Raw genomic sequence first — 23,511 nt, 5'->3', positions numbered from 1 at the left:
TTAATATAGCTATGATCACTGAGTGAGTTGGTGATGCTTGCTGACTTGGAGCATCTGGGAGTGTGGGGTAATTATACCGTAAAGAAAAAATGCACCAATTTGGACTGGATGGGCCTAAAAGTCATCTCCTGTGCCATAATGATTTTATGATAATCATTGTAATATAAAATTAAAAAAAACCCAAAAAATCAATAATATTCACAATTATTTTTTGTGTTGTGGGATCTGACTTAACTGAAGTGAACTCTGAGGTTGAAACCGAGGCAGCATGTATGAGAATCAGAGGGACAGCTTACTTTTGTATCAATCCTTAATTGAAAGTTAGATGGCTATAAACTGAGGTTAAAATGGATTTGACTTAACATTTCACCTTTTAATTTCTGTAATCTAATTGTGCATTCACTTTGCTTGCATTGAGCCATTGAAAATGTCAAACCATTATTGTTGCTTCTGTGAACTCAGTCATTACTCTAAGAAAAGGAAGAATATTTTAAGTGGGGTTTAAATTAACGTCCCAAGAATTATGCTAAAGATAGCAAGGGAAGACAGGATTAGGCGTCATTCCTTGATCAGCTCCAGCTTTATCACTTTAGAAGCTTTAGGTTACACCCAAGAGTTTGCTAAACCTAGTGGTTACTATCAAATAGCTGCTCTCGTAAATGAGCCTACGTTCCTTGTGTACCTTCCTACATTACCTTCAGGCTTTCTGGTACTTGCAAAGTACAGTACACCCAATCATATTATGGTTGTTAGGTGGGGCTCTTGTAATAGTGAACCAGAAAATCAGAGTTTGTTACAAATTGAACTCAATGTCAGGAATATTTCACCCCTGTTGGTGTCATGGCTGGCGAGAAGGCCAAAAATTTGGTTTTATGCTGTTGTGAAACCAGTTTGTGACTGTCCACTCCACCCGCCGATGGCAGGCCACCTTTCTCGCTGCTGGATGTCGGAAATCTAATTTCAATGCAATTGCATCTCATCATCATGTCTTCTCGCTGGAATCATCCACCCTCCACATCAAATTTACTACCCACTTTTGTGGGAAAACACGCTGGCCCAGAGCTCATCTTGACTAGTGTGACCTGCAGAAGTCGGGACTTACCGTTAGGGCCTTGTTCACATTGTGGACGTCCGCCTGAACTGAGGAACCTTACAGAGTTCGAGGAGCAGGCAACTCAGCTGGCAGGGGAGGAGCTGGATGACCGAGCCTGTGCAGATGGAGAGGTCATCGGATGGCCTCTGTCCAGTAAGGATCCATGCATAATATAGAAACCTAAGGGTCACGCATTCCTCCATGTTGGAGACAGCTCATGCAGTCACTTGCTTTCTCCTTTCTCAGTCATGGGTGCCAGCAGAAAGGCGGGAGGGCATGAAGAAGAAGCCCTGTCCAGCAGTACCTCCAGCCCACAGAGGACCGAGGACATTTGGGAGGAGGGAGAAAGTGCACTTGTAAAGCCGTAACAGCAGTCACCTGTACTCTCCACCAGCCCAGAAAGAGATGCGCCTTGGTGCATACTAGACCTACTTTGACAGGGTCTTGCATTCTGGTAGTCATGTGTCCGCAGCAGGAGAAGGCAGGGTCAGCCTTGGAGGACTGCTGGGGAACAGGCATCTGCGATGTCCGAGTTGGATGACGAGCCTCTGGGATTGGCCCTGCACGAGATGCTGGAGAGGCGGGGGAACGTCAAGCAGAGGTGTTTGAGGCCCTCAGCAGAGTAGCATGTGAGGCAGAGGAGTCTGTTTGCCTGCTCTCTGATGAAGTGATTCTGGCCTGTGCGTGCATGGAGGCCTCCATGGGGAGGATGGTAAATGTCATGGAAAACCTCATCCAGCAGAACACCCAGTTTATGTCGGAGATGTGTGCAGACCTGCACTCCATTGCTGCAGCCATGGTGAGATCTTGCTGTGGCTGCATGAGAAGAGGACGAGGCACTTCCCGACCTCCCTCCAGGTGCCCTTTCACTTCAAGGAGTCAGGCAGGGGCCCTCGGGTGCCCAAAGGAGGAATGTCTGTCAGGCACTTCTGGGGCCTCCATTCAGGACTCTGAGGATATCTGGCTCTTTGGAAACCTCCTTGCCTGTGACCCCTTGAGCTTTGTCCTCTGTGACCACAAAAGGAGCAGCTGCCCCAGAGCAAAGTAAGCTGGGGCTCGTCAGGCTCTGGTCTCCAGAGGACACACTCCAAGGTCAGCCAAGACAACAGGGCAAACTGGTCAGCAGGTTGTATCCACCCCTGCTGCGGATGTCAGGGGAGCATCTAAAAGAAGTGTTAGGGAATAAAAGGTTAAGTGGTTACGATTTCACATGTGGTTGCAAGGTTGCACTGTAATTGTTAATGTTCTTGCGCTTTTGTAAATAGACTACACTTGCACTTTAATGAGTCTGATGTGGTCTAATTGCGATTCATAGCCATTAAGCCTGTGTGCAGCCCCCCTCCCCATATTCAGGGGGACAGCCCAGGCTGGGTCCATGTTCCCTGGAATCATGCATGTGCGGGGAGGCAAGGAACTTTGCCAGGGCCCTTGCGAGCCATGTGCAAGAAGCCTCCCGTGCATGCTGAGCCTTTGCCCTTCACATGCTCATCTGTTAAAACACCTTAACTTTGTCAGTACTACATGCTGGGGTTCCCCTTCTGTTGTCCAGCTGAGCTGACCTGCCGCTCAGCCCACCCGATGACCCAACTCCCATGCAGCATCTTGTGATCGCCAACGTCCACCACCTTCCAACCTCCCCCATGAGCCACATCCTCTTTCCCTACCCCCACCCCTCCATAACCATTGATCTTCCTGGTGTGACCTTTGACCTCCCCACATTCATTTGAGTCATAGAGGACCACAGCACAGAAACACCCTCCAACCCTCCCCCCATCACCCTCCATCGCATTCAGGTGAATGTCCACGTCCCCTACCTTCTCGAGGAGCCCACCCCCTTGACAATGAACAGGTTACCGACCCCCAGAATCTGGTTTTACTTCTGTCACCCCCTCCAATAACCCTCATCATCCCTTCACCCGTCATTGCAGGACCCACACCCTACCAGCTCCCATTGGCCCCTTTAACCCTCACCATTCCTTCCTATCAACAATTCCCTCAGTTTGCCCCCCAGGACTCATCTGCTGACAGCACAGACTCCCTTTGAACCCCTTTCCCCTCTTCTTCCTCCCCACCCCATGCCACTTCATACCTGCACACCCCCCCCCACCCCCCACGCCTGTTCACACCTGCACACACCCCCTATGCCTGTTCACACCTGCACATTCCCTCTATGCTCATTTACATCTGCAAACACCGCCGCCCCCCCCCCCCCCCCCACCAAACAACCCACACTCCACTACGGTCCTTCCCGCCCTCCCGCTCCAGAAACCATCTCAACCATTTCACGACCCCTGCAGCATCTCTTTCTTTCCCCTACCACTCCCAACCTCCCCCCGTGGGCTTCCAAACCCACACCATATCTTCATTCCTCTCCTGTCCGTATAATCAGTGTTGCTAGAGGCCTCCATCTTCTACTATCTGCAAGCTGCCCCAGTCTTTCTTCAAGGTGAGTGCTGACACATCCATTGCCATGTTGGTCCAGATGTGTTCCAGACCGGCATGATATCCCGCTGGCAGTGTGGATAATTTGATTGGGGGGGTGACAACTCCAGTTGGGGCTTCATCTGTATCCCATTAATGGATGCAAAACAGCTTCAGGCTGGGTGCTAGCGGGAATGGTAACCCACCATGATGGACAAGAGTTCATGTTCCTGCCATCATTTCATACCAGCGGGAAACAGATTTTTCAGCTCCCACTGCATTGTTTCTCCCCTGCCCGCCATTGCACCTGCCCCTGTTGGGAATGGAAAACCCCGGCCTGAATATTTTGCCATCAGAAGTTTTCAGCGTGAACATCATGTGATTTAAGATGGAATTTTGTATGAACTTTTCAAAAATTGTTCGTCTTCAGTTTTCAACTAGAATGAAGAAAAGTTTAAGGCAACCAGGTTAATGCCTTTCTTCGCAGCATATGTATTTGGAATTGGTACAGCAACTCTATTCAGTGTTGTTCCTATTACTTTTATAGGTGTGTTATGAATTGAAGATGCTTGAATGTAAGCTACAGTGGGAAGCTACTATTAACGGAATTAAGGCTATACAGTAAATAAAGGGAGTTTACAGAACCTCAGTGTGCCTAAAGAAATAGCTGCTTCCAAGGCATGTTGCATGTCACGGACAATTTTAAGGTGCTTAAGGCATTATCTTTTATCACCCTTTACTCTGGAAGTTTATAAAAATAATGATGTCTCACTCACACACTCTCTCACACCTTCCTCTCCCTTCCAGAAACATGATAGGGTCCCCTTTGTCCTCTTTTATCACCCTACCAGCCTCCTCATTCAAAGGATCATCCTCCGCCATTTCCACCAACTCCAGCATGATGGCACCACCAAACACATCTTACCTTCACCCCTCCCCCCAATAATTTATATAGGTCTTTTCTCACCTACTTCCATTATTTTTAAATGTATTTCTATCCATTGTTTTATCTCTACCTTTTAGCCTGTTTTGATTCCTTCACCCCACCCCCACTAGGGCCATCTGTACCTTGTTTGTCCTGCTTTCTATCCTTAATTAGCACATTCCTTAGATAATATCACCACCTTCAACACTTCTTTGCCAAAAGATGTCACAGACAAAAGGACAATCTCCACCTATCACTGGCCCTCTATCCAGCTCTACTTGTCCCACATCCCCTTAAACCAGCTTATATTTCACCTCTCTTCTATTTTTACTTAGTTCTGTTGAAGGGTCATTCGGACTCGAAACATTAACTGTGCTCTTCTCTGCCAATGCTGCCAGACCTGCTGAGTTTTTCCAGGTATTTTTGTTTTTGTTTTGGATTTCCAGCATCCGCAGTTTTTTGCTTTTATCTGTTTTGGTACAGGCCTGTTGTTTCGTGGATGTGTTATTACATTGTCTAAAGTGCAGGCTTTAAAATTGAAGAGATATCTCAGCAGCTTATGATGGCTCCTAAAATTGATGTGCCCCGGAGGCTGGTTTCTCGGGTAGGCTTGAAGACTGGAACGGGGTAGAGGAGGCTTGTCTTTCAAGGTGCTGCAATGTGGTACTTTAAATGCCTAGTTGATTACAGCAGTCCAATGGCTTTTCTTTCAGGACTTTTCTCTCTCTGATGGAATTCAATCTGTCTCTGATGAAGTTCTCTCTCAAAAGTCAGTTTGAACTGTTGTCAATATCTATTAGCAGAGAACAAAGATGGTCTCTGCATCATGTGACCTCAAATCCGTGTTGAGTTATGGTCCAAATACGATATTGTAATAATCCCATTAAGCAGTTAGTTTCTTATCCCACCTGTGGTTTCAGTACACTTGAACCTTTTTTTTGAAAAGGCAAATTCACATCTTTACAATGAAGGTGTCAGTGGAGTTTTGTTTATCTCTTGATCTGACAAACATTGATTCAATATCCGAAAGAGTGGGCCGAGTCGTCCGTGCCACTGGTGTTGCACGAGTTCAGTGGTGTGAGCAGACAATATGGCGAGAAGGCCAAAAATCAGTTTCATTATGTCGTGAAACAAGTTTGTGATTGTCCATTCAGCCTCGTGAAGGCGGGCTGCATTTCCCTCCACAGATATTGGAACCTCCATTGTAATACATTAGTACATTAGCAGCATATGGTTATAAGACTAGCCTGCCGGACCCATCTCCCATGCCTCCTCTCCCCTCCACCCCCCCCCCCCCCCCCGTGGCCTACTGGATCAACCACCCATGTTGGGAGGAAAATGCGCCGATGCAGAACATGTCATGACAACTGTGACATGCAGAAGAAGGGATTTACCACCAGGGCCTTACTCACATCATTGACATCAAGGAGCAGAAGATTCTGGAGCTTCAACAGCAATGGCACACTGGAAGAATGTGCATGGCAAGCTGCATGGATTCTTATGGACATGGCTCAGCTGCAAAGCAGCTCACAGAAGTTGGAAAGTCACCGTTGAAGCTCACAATGGATGATGGTCAAGGGGGTGGGAGAGGAAGGTCTAGGATTAACTGGGAGAGGAAGAGGTTTCAGATGGGGGGTGAGGTCGGGAGGGGGGGCAAAGAAGGTGCTGGGGGGTGAAGTCAGGAGGGGGGCAAAGGTGTTGGGGGGGGCGAGGTCGCGGGGGCGCAAAAAAGGTGAAGGGGGGGCGAGGTCGCGGGGGCGCAAAGAAGGTGAAGGGGGGGCCGAGGTCGGGGGCCGCAAAGAAGGCATCTGGGGGGCGCAAAGAAGGTGTCAAGGGGGGCGCAAAGAAGGCATTGGGGGGCGCAAAGAAGGCGTCAAGGGGAGCGCAAAGAAGGCGTTGGGGGGTGAGGTCGGGATGGGGCCAAAGAAGGCATCGGGAGGGGGGGGCAAAGAAGGCGTCGGGGGGGGGGGGCGAGGTCGCGGGGGGGGCAAAGAAGGCGAATGGGGGGGGCCAGGTTGGGGGGGGGGCAAAGAAGGCGTCGGGGGTGTGGCGAGGTCGGGGGGGGGCAAAGAAGGCGGTGGGGGTGTGGCGAGGTCGGGGGGGGGCAAAGAAGGCGTCTGGGGGGTGGCGAGGTCGGGAGGGGGGGCAAAGAAGGTGTCGGGGGGGCCGAGGTCGGGAGGGGGGGGCAAAGAAGGCGTCGGGGGGGCAAAGAAGTCATCGGGGGGGGCAAAGAAGGCATCGGCGGGGTGAGGTCAGGAGGGGGGCAAAGATGGCGTCGGGGGGGCGAGGTCGGGGGGGGCAAAGAAGGCGGGGGGGGCAAAGAAGGCGGGGGGGGCAAAGTAGGCGTTGGGGCGAGGTCGGGAGGGGGGGCAAAGAAGGCATCGGGGCGGGCAAAGAAGGCGTCGGGGGGGCGAGGTCGGGAGGGGGGGCAAAGAAGGCGTCGGGGGGGTGGCGAGGTCGGGAGGGGGGGCAAAGAAGGCGTCGGGGGGGTGGCGAGGGCGGGAGGGGCAAAGAAGGCGTCGGGGGGGCCGAGGTCGGGAGGGGGGGCAAAGAAGGCGTCTGGGGGGTGGCGAGGTCGGGAGGGGGGGCAAAGAAGGTGTCGGGGGGGCCGAGGCCGGGAGGGGGGGGGCAAAGAAGGCGTCGGGGGGGTGAGGTCAGGAGGGGGGCAAAGATGGCGTCGGGGGGGGCGAGGTCGGGGGGGGCAAAGAAGGCGGGGGGGCAAAGTAGGCGTTGGGGCGAGGTCGGGAGGGGGGGCAAAGAAGGCGTCGGGGCGGGCAAAGAAGGTGTCGGGGGGGCGAGGTCGGGAGGGGGGCAAAGAAGGCGTCGGGGGGGTGGCGAGGTCGGGAGGGGGGGCAAAGAAGGCGTCGGGGGGTGGCGAGGGCGGGAGGGGCAAAGAAGGCGTCGGGGGTGTGGCGAGGTCGGGGGGGGCAAAGAAGGCGGGGGGGGCAAAGTAGGCGTTGGGGCGAGGTCGGGAGGGGGGGCAAAGAAGGCGTCGGGGGGGCAAAGAAGGCGTCGGGGGGGCGAGGTCGGGAGGGGGGGCAAAGAAGGCGTCGGGGGGTGGCGAGGTCGGGAGGGGGGGCAAAGAAGGCGTCGGGGGGGTGGCGAGGGCGGGAGGGGGGGCAAAGAAGGCGTCGGGGGGCAAAGAAGGCGTCGGGGGTGTGGCGAGGTCGGGAGGGGGGCAAAGAAGGCATCTGGGGGGTGGCGAGGTCGGGAGGGGGGGCAAAGAAGGCGTCGGGGGGGGCCGAGGTCGGGAGGGGGGGCAAAGAAGGCGTCGGGGGGCCAAAGAAGGCGTCGGGTGGGTGAGGTCAGGAGGGGGGCAAAGAAGGCGTCGGGGGGGGGCAAAGAAGGTGTCAGGGGGGCGAGGTCGGGAGGGGGGGCAAAGAAGGCGTTGGGGGGGTGAGGTCGGGGGGGGGCAAAGAAGGCGGGGGGCAAAGAAGGCGTTGGGGCGAGGTCGGGAGGGGGGGCAAAGAAGGCGGCGGGGGGGCGAGGTTGGGAGGGGGGCAAAGAAGGCGTCGGGGGGCGAGGTCGGGAGGGGGGGCAAAGAAGGCGTCGGGGGCGAGGTCGGGGGGGGCAAAGAAGGCGTCGGGGGCGAGGTCGGGGGGGGCAAAGAAGGCGTCGGGGGGCGAGGTCGGGGGGGGGCAAAGAAGGCGTCGGGGGGGCAAAGAAGGCGTCGGGGGCGAGGCCGGGGTGGGGGCAAAGAAGGCGTCGGGGGGCGCGAGGTCGGGGGGGGGGGCGGCAAAGAAGGCGTCGGGGGGCGCGAGGTCGGGGGGGCAAAGAAGGCGTCGGGGGGCGCGAGGTCGGGGGGGCAAAGAAGGCGTGGGGGGGGCGCGAGGTCGGGGGGGCAAAGAAGGCGTCGGGGGGCGCGAGGTCGGGGGGGGCAAAGAAGGCGTCGGGGGGGCGAGGTCGGGAGGGGGGGCAAAGAAGGCGTCGGGGGGGCAAAGAAGGCGTCGGGGGCGCGAGGTCGGGGGGGCAAAGAAGGCGTCGGGGGGGCGCGAGGTCGGGGGGCGCGAGGTCGGGGGGGGCAAAGAAGGCGTCGGGGGGGCGAGGTCGGGAGGGGGGGCAAAGAAGGCGTCGGGGGGGCAAAGAAGGCGTCGGGGGGGTGCGAGGTCGGGGGGGGGCAAAGAAGGCGTCGGGGGGGCGCGAGGTCGGGAGGGGGGCAAAGAAGGCGTCGGGGGGGCAAAGAAGGCGACGGGAGGGCGAGGTCGGGAGGGGGGCAAAGAAGGCGTCGGGGGGGCAAAGAAGGCGTCGGGATGGCGAGGTCGGGAGGGGGGCAAAGAAGGCGTCGGGGGGGCGCGAGGTCGGGAGGGGGACAAAGAAGGTGTCGGGGGGGCGCGAGGTCGGGGGGGGCAAAGAAGGCGTCGGGAGGGCAAAGAAGGCGTCGGGAGGGCAAGGTCGGGAGGGGGGGGCAAAGAAGGCGTCGGGGGGGGGCAAAGAAGGCGTCGGGGGGCGCGAGGTCGGGGGGGCAAAGAAGGCGTTGGAGGCCGAGGTCGGGGGGGCAAAGAAGGCGTCGGGGGGCGCGAGGTCGGGAGGGGGGCAAAGAAGGCGTCGGGAGGGGGGCAAAGAAGGCGTCGGGGGGGCGAGGTCGGGGAGGCAAAGAAGGCGTTGGGGGGGCAAAGAAGGCATCGGGGGGACGAGGTCGGGAGGTGGTGCAAAGAGAGCATCGGGGGTGAGTCTGGGAGGGGGAGGGAGTACACGGGCGGGGGAACGGAGCGCAGGGGGGAGAGAGTACACGGGGGGCGGGAAGGATCGCAGAGAGGGGAGAGAGTACACGGGGGCGGGAAGGAGCGCAGAGAGGGGAGAGAGTACACGGGGGCGGGAAGGAGCGCAGAGAGGGGAGAGAATACACGGGGGGTGGGAAGGAGCGCAGAGAGGGGAGAGAGTACATGGGTGGGCGGGAAGGAGCGCAGAGAGGGGTGAGAGTACACGGGGGGGCGGGAAGGAGCGCAGAGAGGGCAGAGAGTACACGGGTGGGCGGGAAGGAGCGCAGAGAGGGGTGAGAGTACACGGGGGGTGGGGGGAAGGAGTGCAAAGAGGGGAGAGAGTACACGGGGGTGGGGGAGAAGGAGGGGAGAGAGTACACGGGGGGGGGAGAAGGAGGGGAGAGAGTACACGGGGGGGGGCGGAGAATGAGCGCAGAGAGGGGAGAGAGTACACGGGGGGTGGGGGGAAGGAGCACAGAGAGGGGAGAGAGTACAAGGGGAGGAAGGAGCGCAGAGATGGGAGGTGAGGTGGTGTGGATGGGGTGCTGGGAAGGGAGTCCAGGGAGAGGAAGAAATAAGGCTGGAGGAAGGGGGAAGGAGTAAGGCTAGAGGAAGAAGTGAGGCTGGAGGTAAAGGTTAGGTTAGAGGAAGGAGTTGGGAGGGCAGAAGAACTAAGGGTGGTGGAAGAAGTAAGGGTGCCTGAGGGAGCCAGGAAGGGGGAGGGATTAAGTGGGGCCAGGGGATGCCGGGAGGGGTAGAATTGGGGGATGGGTGGAGGACTAAGGTGCGGGGGAAGGGATCCAGAGGGGGTTAGGGGTTCCAGGGGTTGTGTGGGAGGGGGGGCATTGATATCCAGGTGAATGTGCACAGGAGGAGTCTGATAGGTCCATGACTGAGGGTGGACGTGGTATGAGGGAGTGGTGAGAATGACCGATGGTAGAGTGAGGCAGTAGGAGGGAGGGTGAGAGTTCAACAGTAGTGGTAGACGGGATGGTGAGGTTGTTGGTGAGGACTTGGAAGCAGATGTAGAACCATAGAAAAGGTACAGCACAGAAGGAAGCCATTCAGCCCATTTTGTCCATGCCAGCCCGAGGACACCCAGGTGCCCTTTCTAATCCCACTTTCCTGCATCCGGCCCATAGCCCTGCAGCTTACAGCACTTAAAGTGTAGATCCAGGTACTTTTTAAAAGAGTTTAGAGTTTCTGCCTCTACCACCAACTTGGGCAGCGAATTCCAGACACTCACTACCCTCTGCGTAAAAACATTCTTCCTCAATTCCCCCTACACCTTCTGCCACTTATCTTGAATCTATGTCCCCTAGTTCTAGAATTCTCCACCAAGGGAAACAATTTTATCCTGTCCACTCTATCTATTCCCCTCATAATTTTGCACACCTCAATCAAGTCACCTCTCAGCCTTCTTTGTTCTAAGGAAAATAACCCCAACCTATCCAATCTCTCCTCGTAACTACACTTTTCAAACCTTGGCAACATTCTTGTAAACCTCCTCTACACTCTCTCCAGAGCTATTACGTCCTTCCTGTAATGTGGTGACCAGAACTGCACACAATACTCCGGTTGTGGCCTCACTAGTGTTTTATACAATTCCAACATTATATCCTTACTTTTATATTCTATACCTCTGCTAATGAGCATTCCATATGCCTTCTTTACAACCTTGTCTACTTGAATTGCTGCCTTCAGGGACCTGTGAACTTGTACACCAAGATCTCTCACTTCATCTACCCCTCTTAATATATTCCCATTTATTGTGTAATCCCTGTAATTGTATGACCTCCCTAAATGTATGACCTCACACTTCTCTATGTTAAAATCCATCTGCCACTTTACTGTCCACTCCACCAACCCATCTATATTGTTTGGACCATGGACCATGGGGGTAGGAAGGACGAGGTTGGGGAGGTTAATGTGATGGGGGTGGGATTTCTGGGAAGGAAGGGAACGTCCACGTTCACCTGCATATCCTTGAAGGAAAAGGGTCGTGGCTGGTAGGTCAGGGAGGGGAGGTGGAAGCTGATGCCAGGAGGGTCAACTGTGATGGGGGAAAGGAAATGGGTGCCTGGTGGAAGGGAAAAGATGGGGGAGCTTACGAAAAAGCGAATCCAGGCCATGCTGTCTAAATCGAAAGTGAAACAACAGTTGTAGTGGGCAAGATCAGGTGCTGCATAGGAGTGTGATCATTGGGTGGACGGACATGCAGGTCAGCTCAGATGGATAACTGAAAGCAAACCCCAGCAGGCAGCATTGAAAATGCTCAGGGCATTGAGGTATGATCCATGAAGCATCCATGTGGGTGGGAGAGTGCTTGCACGGCTCTAAAAGACCCTGCCACATACACCCCTCTCCCTCCAGAATCACTCATTGACCAGTTGCTCCCTCTATGCTGACAGAGGACAAGGTTGAGGGGCTCACAGCATTCTGCTGGACCTGGGTCTTCATGGTGCCCGCCATCCTCCTCATGGAGACCTCCTTGCGTGCATTGTGGGCACCACTTCATCAGAGAGCAGGCAGATGCACTCCGACTTGCGTGCCACTCTGTTGAACACTTCCAACAGCTCTGTGTGATCGTCCCATGCCTTCTTCTGGTTCTCCATGATGAGTTGGAAGGCCGAAGCCAGAGGCTCGTCATCTGATTCGAACCTCACAGTTGCCTGATCCCCAGCAGTCCTGAATGCCAAGGTGCCTGGCTGAACCAGTTTCCTCCTGCAGCGGACATGTGTCCGTGTGGTGAACACCAGATTGTGAACCCAAGCCTACTCTAGCTCTAGGTCCCACAGAGGTGTGTGTCTCTGCGCTGGTGCAGAGTGTGGGTAAGTGCTGTGATGGGTCTTCCAAACTGCTTATTTCCAGCTCTTCAATGGAGGACGTGTCCTCTTGGCTGGAGGTGTGGACATGGATGGAGCTGAGGGACTGGCTGGCTGAGGGTGTCGGTTGCTTGGCAGAGCTCATTGTGAACCAAAGTAGAGATAATTAATGCATGGCAGCACAGTCAAAAGCAGGAGAGAGCACTCAGTTGTGTTGAGAGAGAGATGATGTGGTGCAGGATCCTCGGGTGGGTGTTCGCCGCTGACCTCACTGTCACTGCAGGCAGAGCCCACGTCCTCACCTGTCAGTCCGTCTGCCATGGAAACGGCATGTTTCTCAGGAATACATAATTAATGCAGCGGGTTTAGACGAAGTGGTGTGAAAAACTGCCATTGAGGTCGGTGGGTAAAATGTCATTTTGCACACCTGCTACTGCACTTAGTGCAAATCTGAGATGATTTCACCCAGTGTCTTTGTCCTCTTGAGAGATAATAGTTTATTCCACAATATTGCCTGATAGCTTCTCAGGACAATCTTGATATTCAGTCTTTTAAAATGTAGTTTTTAAAAATATAGTTTTATTTAAACAGCCTCAATATTGTCATGCAGCACAGCTGTGACACTGAAGTAATTTATCAATCGTTGATTTCAAACCAGCATGCTTTGAACTGCTGAGGGGCTGGCGAGGGAAGGGGGGAGTGGCGAGGAAGAGGAGGAATGGTGGAGTGAGCAAGGCCACCGGAGAAGCCGTCTTTTGACATGAAGTGGTTCCTCCTTCCTCTTTTTCTATTACCATAGGTTCAACCCCAAGTGGTTTTCTTGCCTTATTTGAAAACAAAGTTTAGTCTGATGCTCAGAAGGGCAATCCTTTTATGTTTTGGGCTGTGAAATAGTAGCAGGTTATAAAAGTGCTCCACAGTGTAACATGTGCTATTGTGTGCAACACTGCACATTCTGGAGTAGAAAGGGGATGGATGGTTGCATGCTTTCCATGTTGACAAAAGACCCCAGGCAGATTGGTTAATAACAAATCCCACCCGACAGCAACTTGTTTACCTCTGCATTTAAAAGAAAAAGCCAAAATGCTGGAAATACGCTCTGAGCCAGTCAACATTTGAAAAAGAGAAAAGTCAAGTCTGTGTTTCACATACAGATACTTCATGCGCCTATCTTTCCTCTCTCCAGACACACAGAGGTTGCAATCCCAGTTTTATTTATGTTTTTATTCCAGATTCCCAGCCTTTGAAATTGTTTCATTCTATGCTCATTTTAAAGTTTAACCATCATCACTAATTATGGCAATTACTTGAGGCTTGGATTTTTTACAAATGTATACTTTCATGGGATGTGGGCATTGCTGGCAAGACCAGCATTTGTTGCCCATCCCTAATTACCCTTGAACTGACTGGCTTGCTAGGCCATTTCAGAGGGCAGTTAAGAGTCAACCACATTGCTGTGGGCCTGAAGTCACATGTAAACCAGACCAGGTAAGGATGGCAGATTTCCCTTCCTGAAGGATAGATCGTTGTTGTTAGTTTCATGGTCACCATTAATGAGATTAGCTTTTACTTCCAGGTTTACTTTTTTATGAATTGAATTTAAATTCCACCAGCTGCCATGGTGGGATTTGAACCCATATTCCCATAGCATTAGGCCTCTGGGTTCTAGTTTATTGACATTACTACTACATGACTGTCTCCCCTCCTGATGTTAGTCTGTAAAGAATACTTTCTTGAAATATTTCTCCTTCCCTTATTTCCCTTGCTGCCAATCTCTCCAGGCTGGTGTTCTTGGCATTGGGCTATAAACAAGGTCATTAGATTGGATAATTTGAGTTAATGCAAATGGTTTTTTGACTTCACATGTACTCTGAGTTCTGTAATGAAATCACGATTCATTTAAAACAAAAACAGAATTACCTGGAAAAACTCAGCAGGTCTGGCAGCATCGGTGGAGAAGAAAAGAGTTGACGTTTCAAGTCCTCGCCGATGCTGCCAGACCTGCTGAGTTTTTCCAGGTAATTCTGTTTTTGTTTTGGATTTCCAGCATCTGCAGTTTTTTGTTTTTATCACCATTCATTTAGCTTAGGCAAGTGATGTGAGACCATCTTGCAGAGGGCCTTTTCTTGAAAGCTTAAGCAGGCAAATGCAGGATTCTCTCTTAACTGGGCAAGGAGCCAGTTGGGGCCAACAGTATGTTCAAGTCAGTTGGCCAATGTGGCATTCCCCTAAACAAGTACCAGACTTGAACCGTTAATTCCGTTACAACAGTGCCCTTATTGTTGTGTTGCAGGGATTTTTTAACTTACTGATGACAAGTGTATAGAAAATCTTGGGATGTGCACAATGTTAGACACTGGAAAAACCTTGGGCCAAAGTTAATGCATACTTAAATAAAATAAAAGCCAGTAGTGATACAACCTGTTATATCTACTATAATTGAGGGACTCTTGCAACCTTTGAGGAAGACAGTGGTGTAATGGTAATGTTGCTGGACTAGAAATCCAGAGGCCCGATCTAATGCCATGAGGACATGGATTGAAATCCCACCTGGCACTCGTTGGAGTTTAAATTCAACTAATAAATCTGGAAAAAAAGGCTAATCTCAATAATAGTGACCATGACAACTATTGTAAAACCCACCTGGTTCACCAGTGCCCTTTAGGGAAAGAAATCTGCTATCCTTGTGCGTTCTGGCTTATGTATGACTCCAGACTCTCAGCAATGTGGGTGACTCTTAACTGCCCTCTGCAATAGCCTAGCATGTCACTCAGTTCAAGGGCAATTAGGGTTGGGCAACAAATGCTGGCCATACCATTGATGTCCACATCCCATGAAAGAATAAAGGAAGGAAATACCTCCCCACACTGTTGGCCAATGGAAATGGATAGAAACTGTGATATATTTATGGTAGAATAATATGCTGAGAACAGAACCAATACTCCACTTCGGAATCTCTGGTTCAATTACAGTGGAACTCTGTTTAACCTGTTGTACAGATCACATTCCACATGAAATGAAGAATAAGAGGTGACTTGATTGAAACATATAAGATCCTGAGGGATCTTGACAGGGTGGATGTGGAGAGGATGTTTCCTCTTGTGAGAACATCAAGAACTAGGGGCCACTATTTAAAAATAAGGGGTCTCCCATGTAAACCAGAGACGAGGTGTAATTTTTTCACTCAGAGGGTCTTGAGTCTTTGGAACTCTCTTGTTGAAAAGGTGGTGGAAGCAGAGTCTTTGAATATTTTTAAGGCAGAGGTGGATAGATTCTTGGTAAGCAAGAGGGCGATAGGTTATCAGTGGTAGGTGGGATGCAGATTTCAGGTTACTGTCATATCAGCCATGATCTTATTAAATTGCAAAGCAGGCTCGAGGGGCCGAACGGCCTACTTCTGCTCCTTGTTTGGATGTTCAAAGATATAATGCTGAACACTGTTTGTAATGATGTATGCCTGCCTGGCCACAGGGCACACATTGTATTTTAATTGCCATGCTTAAGAAGTTAGAAAGTAATAAGAGGGCAGCCCTTTAATTGTGTTGTTCAGATCATATCTAAAACACATGAATAGAGCTCAAAAGATCTTGCCTAAACCTTGATATGAAATTAGATTAATTTGGTTAGAAATTGATTCAGCGTATTGTTTTTATTTTTATGAAGGCTGTGTAGTGTCTGTTGCATTCTGGCATTTATGTTTTAGATGATCTCTTGATTTTTTAGAATCTGCAGTGGTGGTGCCATAATTGTTGTTGGTCCTTCCATGAAAGTATAAGCAAGCATTGACTTTATATGGAGTGTAGCCTGATTTTTAATGCTTTGCAATAAAGTCTGGTGCCAGTGCTGCAAAGATAAATTGTGACACAAATGAAACCAAACACCTTCCACTAACTTTACAGTATCCACTTTTTTAAAAAAAAATGTCTGCATAAGAAGAGTTTTCAAAGCTGTAATTTTATTTTGAGTTTAACTAAAGCACTTCATTCTCACCATTGTTCCTATGGTTTGTGACATTGAACGCAAAGAAACTGCTGCCTTGCAGCGAGTCCTGGGACCCCATAATTGTCAGTTTAATTGATTGGCATAGGGTTGATGTAGCTGTCAGCTTTCTGAATCATGGACTTATAAGCATTGTATTAACTTACTGGCAAAGAGCTTCAGAAATATCAAAATCTGCACTACCTTTTTCATTGGGTTGGTGGCATTGTCTTTTAAAAATTATATTAGGGACCCTAGGAGTATGTCACTAGTAGCAAGATTTGCCCAGTTCTGGCCTCTTGCATAATGCTGTTTTTAATCTCCCTTATTCTGTTGATGTGGTCCTATGCTCTGGAATTCCGTTCTGCCTCTCCCTTTTGTTTGTTAACAATCCTGTGCCTTGGAACCTTTTTACTATGTTGAAGGTGTTATATAAATGCAAGTTGTTATCCCCTCATTGAAAAGATTTGAAAACCACTAATTTTTATGGGGTGATTGTGTTTTTATGGTCAGGTGCCCTGATGACGGCAGCTGGTGGAGTGGATATGTAACCCCGTGATAGTCATTTCTGAGGGATCAATGGTTGGACCTTGTTCCTGTAACTGTGAGTAATATTTTAGATTGCATTTGATTTACCCTGTATATCATGAGTGAACAAATGGTATGATAGTAGATTTATCGCATCTTCTGTGCAAGAGTAATCTTCATTGTCTAATGTGAGGAAATATATTTTTCGTTCTTACTGTCTTGTAAATAACAGACCTTGGCAATAGTTTTCAGAAAGAAACCTTTTTCATCTCAAGTCCATTGATTTCTGCTGTGGTCAGTGCCAGTTTGAGCTTTCTCTCCTACTCTTTCAGTGCTCCAGATAACTCCCTTTAACCTGTGTTTGTGTTTGTCCGATTTGATGCACTCCTATTCTATCTTTTTCAAGGGCCTTGAGTCTCTGGAGCTCCTATGATCCTTGCTTTTCCCTGCTTCTTTCAACGGGCTTTGGAAACCCAAGCTTGGAATCAAGGAAAGGGGTGAACTGATGCGCTCAAATTATTTAGAGAGTAATGTAAGGTTATTTCCACTAGTAGGAGAATTGGTGACTTAGTATTAATACTAGAAGTACATACTAAAAGTTATCAGAATATGGAATGCATTATTATGGGTGTTAATTGAAGCCAAGTCCATTACATTGTTTTAAAAAGGAAAGGGAAACACTTGAAGAATTAAAGGGCATGTCTGGCGAAAGAGCAAGAAAAATGGTTTTGAATCTTACAACACGGAACAAGGCCTCAGTCTGTGGCATAAGTCTGATTGTGTTGCTAGTGCTGATACAGACACAATGAGCCAGTACTGTCCCTACTAAAGGGAGCCCTTTGAAATAACTTTTTCTTATTTCTGAAATTTCTGATTCCTATTGTAATGGGCTGGATTTGGTGCAGACCACTGGAGCCCATTTCCACTGGTGGGAAAACTGACCCCCATTAAATCAGTGATGTTAATGGGCTGACATGGGAAACCTGCCCACTGACTAAATAGACTCATTACTGAGCTCCTAAAGGTCATTATCCTTGAGCCCACTGGAATTTACTGGTGGCTCAGCGATTCTCCTGAACTTGCATGGGTTCCCCATGCCACCAGATGGCGGCCCAGCAAACCCTGTTGCGTTTGTCAGAGGCCTCCTGAGGGTACCCTCTTTCAAAGGGACTTAATGTTCAATTGAGGGACCTGACATCAGGAAGGGGGGTGGTGCACGCTGATTACCAATGCTTGCCCTCCTCCCACCCTGATGGTGACCCCCTCGTTGCTACCCCCCCCATTTACATGGTGCACAATCTCGCCTCTCAGAAACTCCTCAAAGCAACTTCACAAACAAATAAATCATTTTTTGTTTCCCGTAAAAGTTGTTATATAAGTAAAGGCAGCAGTTTGCACATGACCAGATCTCCCAAACAAAACTGAGATGGTGACCCCCTTGTTGCTACCTGCCCCACTCACCTCTCTCCAGGGATCCCATGATGATTTCTGGTAAAGGCTTTACTCTATTGTCAGCCTAGTGGCGCTGCAGGCAATGGAGAGCTCCTGGCCTCTGGTTGGTTGGAAGTTCTTGGTGGGTGGGATTCCAACCGCCGGGGTCCTAATTCCCGGAGAGAGCCTAACGCTTGCCACTTAAGTGCTTGAATTAATTTGGTCAGGCCTCCCCCACTGAACTGACACCAGTTTCCCACCGGCTCTCCAACTGATGGGCAGGACCTGCGTTGGGAACATTAAATCCAGCCTATTGTTTCAGATCGATGACTTTTCATCAGGGCTAGTAAAATTAATGATGTAATGTGTTTTAAGCAAGTACAGTGGGTGAGAAAGTGTTGAGGAATGGGGAGAACAAAGGGGAAGGTTGTGATTCAGTGGGAGGCAGAAGTTATTAAATTACAAAAGAAATAATGATGTAAGGAAAAAGGAGTTAGTAATGGAAAAAGTAAAGAAAATAAGATGAATCAAGAGCAGCTGCAGATGACAACAGCAGAACCATCACCATTATGTGTTTTGTACAAAAAAACTGCGAAGTTGTTGAACTCGGGGCTGTCTGGAAGGCTGAAAATCGTCTAATCAAAAGATGGTACTGTTCTTTGAGTTTCATTAGAACAGTATAGGTAATCAAGGATAGAGGTCAGAGTGCATGTAGTAGTCATCCATCTCAGTTTTGTTTGGGAGATCTGGTAAAGTGTAAACTGCCGCCTTTACTTTTATAACAACTTTTATGGGAAACAAAAATGATTTATTTGTCTGTGCAGTTGCTTTGAGGAGTTCCTGAGAGGCGAGATTGTGCACCATGTAAATGCAAGTAACTTTATATGTTTAAGGCGAGTAGTTTAGAAGTTCGATTGAGTCCGTTCATTAAATATTCTTGTGTGTCAAAATTTTCAGTTATCAGGATAGGCTAGTGTGTTGTTAACTACTAAAGGAGTTTTCGCCATAGTATGCTTAACATCAGGCCAATGGCTCCAATGAGAAGCACAGCACAAGTGGGTAGCAAATGGGGAAGCAAATATGAATATTTCTACTTTGTGTTTTGGATGTTTGAAACCAGGAATTAAAATAAAATGTGCATGAGAGAATCTCTCAAACCTAAGAAGTAGGAAAAAAGTGCAATTTGCCCAGTAAGACAATTCCTTTTTGTTAAGTTGACCCTTTACACAAGTTATTTTTCCTGGAATATTGCTTATCCTTTCTCTTTTCAGAAATCCATCTAACAGCCTCTTGTCCCTTTTTATATAATCGTCTTTGACAGTTTATTCCACAACTTTATTATCCTATGGGCTCAAAATAAACTTTCCTCTTCTGGTAAGTTTCTATGTTCCTGATGTTTCAACTGATTTGTCATTGTAAATTTGATTAGAGCATTGTTGTTAATCTCCTTCATCTAACTGAAGAATTTTAAGTTACCTTAATGCTTCTTTTCCAAAATAAGCCCATCGTCCTGGAGCTTTCCTCATAACTTAAATTCTTGAAAACTGGAATTATTTGTTGCTTGACCCTACTCTCCTCTCTACTGCACTTGTAATCTTCTACAATGGATCATTTTTTGTTATTTGCCTGAGGGATAGGTAGGTATCTGTATTGTGCATATATCTGGGTGACAATGACAACAGGACTGAGCAGTGACAAATCAACCTGTAAAAGAACATGGAAGAATGAGATTGGAGGCAGTGGTGAGGATGTGGGTTTTGTGTGAAAAGCTGCAATGTGATGAGCGCTGCTATTTTTTAACTTAACAGTGACTAAGATGGTGGTGTTAGATTCTTTGTGTCCAGCTGCTGTTGTACTGGTGTTGTATTTTGACTGATTTTTCCACTGTCAATTGCTTATTGCACCTATTCTGCACGTGTACTAATTATACAAAAATGATACCTATGATTTGCTGTTGGATTATGCATGAATACTTGAGTTAGCCTCATGTTTTACCCTTGTTATTTTTGTGAAGATGTTACACCATTTATTTAAAACTGGTTAATATCTAGGCTAAAGTAGCAGAATTTACATAAACACGTAAGAAAAAGAAGCAGGAGTAGGCCATTTGGTCCTTTGAGCCTGCTCTGGCATTCAATAAAATCATGGCTGATCTAATCATGGCCACAACTCCACTTTCCTGCCTGCCTCCCATAACCCTTGATTTCCTTGTAGATCAGAAATCTGTCTAACTCGGACTTGAATATATTCAATGACCCAGGCTCCTCTCTTCTCTGGGCTAGAAAATTCCAATGGTTAACAATCCTCTGAGAGAAGAAATTCTTCCTCATCTCCGTCTTAAATAGGACGTGCTTTTTATGAAACTGTGCCCCCTAGTTCTGGATTCTCCCATGAGGGGAAAACCCTCTCAGCATCTACCCTGTCAAACCACCCAGAATCTTTTATGTTTCAATTAGATCCCCTTCATTCTTCTTCACTCCAATGAGTTTTAAATTTTAAAAAAACTATTAGCTTTCCTAATTACTTGCTGTACCTGAATACTAACCTTTTGAGATTCATGCATGAGGACACCCAGATCCCTCTGAATCTCCGAGCTCCACAATCTCTCGCCATTTAGATAGTATGCTTCTTTCTTTATTCTTCCTGCCAAAATGGACAATTTCACATTTTCTGACATTATACTCCATTTGCCAGATCTTTGCCTGCTCTCTTAAACTATCTATGACCCTTTGTAGCCTCCTTATGTCCTCTTCACAACTTACTTTCCTCCCTATCTTTATGTCATTAGCAAATTTAGCAACCATACTTTTGGCCCCTTCATCCAAGTCATTTATATAAATTGTAAAAAGTTGAGACCCCAGCACTGATCCCAGTGGCACACCACTTGTTACATCCTGCTAACCAGAAAAAAAACATTTATGCCAGCTCTGTTTCCTGTTAGCTAGCCAATCTTTTATCCATGCCAATATCCATATCCCCTACACCATGAACTTTTATTTTCCATAATAATCTTTGATGTGGCATCTTGTCAAATGCCTTCTTTAAATCTAATTACAGTACATCCACCAGTTCCCCTTTATCTATAACACATGTGGATCCCTGTGGCATCCCACTAGTTACAGTTTGCTAAGCTGAAAATGACCCATATATCCCAACTCCATTTCTTGTTAGCCAGCCCTCTATCCATGCCAATATATTACCTCCAACAATGAGCTCTTATCATGTGTAGTAACCTTTTTATGCGGCACCTTATTGAATGCTTTTTGAAGACCCAAATACACTACAGTGACTGGTTCCCCTTTGTCCACCCTGCTTGTTACATCCTCAAACAACACTAATAAATTTGTCAAACACAATTTCCCTTTCATACAATAAGTCAACATGGTTTTATTATGATTTTACAAATGTCCTGCTACCACTTCCTTAAAAATGGATTCCAGATGAACTTCCAATGAGCGTGATAAGCATTTAGAATAATTTTCTTTTCTGCTTGATGCCTTTATAATAAAGCCAAGGACACCATATGCATTTTAACAGTCCTCTGAACTTGTCCTGCATTCTTCAAAGATTTGTGTATATTAAAGCCCTAAACTCCTGTATTCCTGCATCCCCTTTGAAATTGTAACATTTAGTTTCTATTGCCTCTTCTCAATCTTTCTACTAAAATATATCATTTCACACTTATCGGCATTAAATTCCATCTGCTATATATTAGCCCGTTTCAGTCTGTGTTCTCCTGAAGTCTGCCATCCTTCTCACTGTTATTATGGCCAGGTGAGAAAGGGATCAGCTCTAGTCAACCTTCTTGGTTGATCACAAGAAAAGCTGACGTTTCTTTTGCATGGGTTATGCTTTTTCCAAATCAAAATGTATTTAACTATTTAAGCTGTGAGCAATAAGGAGCCAACCAAACAAGATTTCCTTGAGTCAGAGAAAGAACAAACTTATTTAAAAATACGACGTCAAGCATTCGGCCCTCATGCAATCTTTTGGGCCCACGCTCATTCGACCCTCATCCAATTATTTGTACATGCACTTGTACACACAAGTATCAGAAATAAGGGGAGTTGGGGTCCAATGAAAAAAGGTAAAAGAATATACGGTTAAGGGTCCTTTGATTTTCTTTGAGGTGCAGATTTTAAATATTGCAGCTGATTTAGGTTAGCAGGTTTCTTTGATGTGGTCAGATGTTGAAGATGCTGCAATTATTATGGGATCTCAGTTTGCTGGCAGGCTCTATTTAATTCATTCACAGGATGTGGGCTTTGCTGGCTGGGCAAACATTTATTGCCCACCCCTAGTTGCCCTTGAGAAGGCAATGGTGAGCTGCCTCCTTGAACCGCTACAGTCCATGTGGTGTAGGTACACCCACAGTGCTGTTAGGAAGGGAGTTCCAGGATTTTGATCCAGCGACAGTGAAGGAACAGCGATATATTTCCAAGTCAGGAATGGTGAGTGACTTGGAGAGGAACTTCCAGGTGGTGGTGTTCCCATTTATCTGCTGCCCTTGTCCTTCTAGGTGGCAGTAGTTGTGAGTATGGAAGGTGCTGTCTAAGGAGCCTTGGTGAATTCCTGCAGTGCATCGCATAGATGGTACACACTGCTGCTACTATGCATCAGTGGTGGAGGGATTGAATGTTTGTGGATGTGGTGCCAATCAAGTGGACTGCTTTGTCCTGGACGATGTCCAGCTTCTTCAGTGTTGTGGGAGCTGCACTCATCCAGGCAAGTGGGGAGTATTCCATCGCATCCTTGACTTGTGCCTTGTAGATGGTGGACAGGCTTTGAGAAGTCAGGAAGTGAGGTTACTCGTTGCATGATTCCAAGCCTCTGACCTGCTCTTGTAGCCACAGTGTTTATATGGCTAGTCCAGTTCAGTTTCTGATCAATGGTAACCCCCAGGATGTTGATAGTGGGGGATTTAATGATGGTAATGCCATTGAACATCAAGCGGTAATGGTTGGATTCTCTCTTGTTGAAGATGGTCATTGCCTGACACTTGTGTGGCGTGAATATTACTTGCCACTTGTCAGCCCAAGCCTGGATATTGTCCAGGTGTTGCTGCATTTGGACATAGACTGCTTCAGTATTTGAGAAGTTGCGGATGGTGCTGAACATTGTGCAATCATCAGCAAACATCTCCACTTCTGACCTTATGATGGAAGGAAGGTTATTGACAAAGCAGCTGAAGATGATTGGGCCTAGGACACTACCCTGAGGAACCCCTGCAGTGGTGTCCTGGAGCTGAGATGACTAACCTCCAACAACCACAACCCCATCTTCCTTTGTGCTTGGTATGACTCCAACCAGTGGAGAGTTTTCCCTCGGATTCCTGTTGACTCCAGTTTTGCTAGGGCTTCTTGGTGCCACGTTCGGTCAAATGCTGCCTTGATGTCAAGGACAGTCACTCTCACCTCACCTCTGGCAGGGTCACTCAGTTCCTTTCTCCATGTTTGAACCAAGGCTGTAATGAGGTGAGTGGCCCTGGCAGAACCCAAACTGGGCATCAGTCAGCAGGTTATTGCTAAGCAAGTGCCACTTGATAGCACTGTTGATGACCCATTCCATTATTTTACTGATGATTGAGAGTAGACTGATAGGGCGGTAATT

General features: G+C 48.6%; 1 protein-coding gene across 1 annotated transcript in view; it reads left to right on the top strand.

The window, feature by feature from the left end:
* The window catches only part of disp3 (dispatched RND transporter family member 3), a 753,445-nt gene that overhangs the window by 36,428 nt on the left and 693,506 nt on the right, over positions 1 to 23,511 (top strand). The window contains exons 3-4 of the mRNA XM_041207440.1: positions 16,456 to 16,546; positions 19,173 to 19,275. The gene's annotated coding sequence lies outside the window, so the exon portion shown is untranslated. The remainder of the gene's footprint in view (positions 1 to 16,455; positions 16,547 to 19,172; positions 19,276 to 23,511) is intronic.

Source organism: Carcharodon carcharias, chromosome 15 (genome assembly GCF_017639515.1).
Source record: "Carcharodon carcharias isolate sCarCar2 chromosome 15, sCarCar2.pri, whole genome shotgun sequence".
NCBI classification, from domain to species: Eukaryota; Metazoa; Chordata; class Chondrichthyes; order Lamniformes; family Lamnidae; genus Carcharodon; species Carcharodon carcharias.
Note: the sequence above shows the minus strand (reverse complement) of the source record. Positions and strands in the feature narration are given on the sequence as shown.